The following is a 2047-nucleotide window of genomic DNA, read 5'->3' on the forward strand; positions in this document are numbered from 1 at the left end:
CGAGTCAACTGGCTTACCGGATTCATCTTTATCAAGTTTAGTTGATGGGCTCATTGGTGTTCCAATTTCCTTAGCATTTTCCATCCCAAACTTCTTCAGTAATTCCTTAATATATTTTGATTGATTGATGAATGTCCCACTTTTTGCTTGCTTAATTTGCAATCCGAGAAAGAATGTAAGTTCACCCATCATGCTCATCTCAAATTCTTCCTGCATAGTCTTAGCAAAAACTTGACACATATTTTCATTAGTAGCACTGAATATTATATCATCAACATAAATCTGAATCAAAAGAATATCATCATTTTCATATTTAATGAAAAGAGTTGTGTCGATTTTTCCTCTTGAAAAACCTTTTTCAATCAAGAAACCACTGAGTCTCTCGTACCAAGCTCTAGGAGCTTGTTTAAGTCCATATAGTGCTTTTGTGAGTTTGAAAACATGATTTGGGGAAATATGATTTTCAAAACTTGGAGGTTGCTCAACATATACCTCTTCATTTATAAAACCATTTAAGAAAGCACTTTTAACATCCATTTGAAAAAGTTTGAAATCTTTATAACAAGCATATGCAAGTAGCATTCGAATAGCTTCTAATCTTGCGACAGGTGCATATGTCTCATCATAATCGATTCCTTCTTCTTGATTAAAACCTTGGGCTACAAGTCGAGCCTTATTTCTAGTAATGACTCCAGACTCATCTTTCTTGTTTCTAAAAACCCATTTTGTTCCAATAATAGTATGATTTTTGGGTCTAGGAACAAGTGTCCAAACATCATTTCTTTCAAATTGATTCAACTCTTCTTGCATAGTTAGAATCCAAGATTCATCAAGAAGTGCGTCATCAATATTTTTGGGTTCAATTTGAGATAGAAAAGCAGTATGATTACAAATATTTCTAAGAGATGATCGAGTACTTACACCTTGTGAAGGTTCTCCCAAAATTTGTTCCACTGGATGATCTTTCACAAATTTCCACTGTTTGGTTGCATCTTGTATTAAATTTTGATGATCTTTCCTGATGGCTCCATGTTGAACTTCCTCTATTGCTTTCTCTTTGTTGAGATTGAGACTTTCTGTGTTATTTATACCTTCTGTTTCTTCATCAATAGATTTCTTGGAGAGTGGAGAATTAGATTCATCAAATACTACATGCATAGATTCTTGTACAGTCAAAATTTTTTTGTTGAATACTCTATAAGCTTTACTATTAGTAGAATACCCGAGAAAGATACATTCATCAGATTTTGCATCAAACTTGCCTAAATTATCTCTATCATTCAAAATAAAACATTTGCATCCAAATACATGAAAGTAACCAATGTTGGGCTTTTTCTTATTTCAAAGCTCATAGGGGGTTTTATCTAACTTAGACCTTAACATAACTCTATTTATAACATAACATGCAGTACTTACCGCTTCGGCCCAAAAATAACTAGGCAAGTTATTCTCATTGAGCATTGTTCTTGCCATTTCTTGAAGAGATCTATTTTTCCTCTCTACTACCCCATTTTGTTGAGGAGTTCGAGGAGCAGAAAAATTATGTACAAAACCGTTTTCATCACAAAATGTTTCAATATTTTTATTAACAAAATCTTTTCCCCTATCACTTCGGATATTTGAAATAGTATAGCCCTTTTCATTTTGAATTCTCTTGCATAACTTGGTAAAGGCATTATGTGCCTCATCTTTATGAGCAAGAAAGATGACCCAAGTATATCTAGAGAAATCATCAACAATAACAAATGCATAATATTTTCCTCCTAGACTTGCAACTCTATTTGGTCCAAAAAGATCCATGTGTATCAGTTACAATGGTCTAGTAGTGGAAATATGTTTCTTAGTTTTAAAAGAAGTTTTTGTTTGTTTACCAAATTGACATGCATCACAAATTTTGTCTTTAAGAAAATATGTTTTTGGTAAACCTCTCACAAGATCATTTTTTGAAAGTTTGGAAATAAATTCCATGTTGACATGACCTAATCTTCTATGCCATAACCAACTAGTTTCATTTTGAACTGACAGGCAAATAGCATCTTGTGAGGTA

This window comes from Carya illinoinensis, chromosome 16 (genome assembly GCF_018687715.1).
Source record: "Carya illinoinensis cultivar Pawnee chromosome 16, C.illinoinensisPawnee_v1, whole genome shotgun sequence".
Classification (NCBI taxonomy): Eukaryota; Viridiplantae; Streptophyta; class Magnoliopsida; order Fagales; family Juglandaceae; genus Carya; species Carya illinoinensis.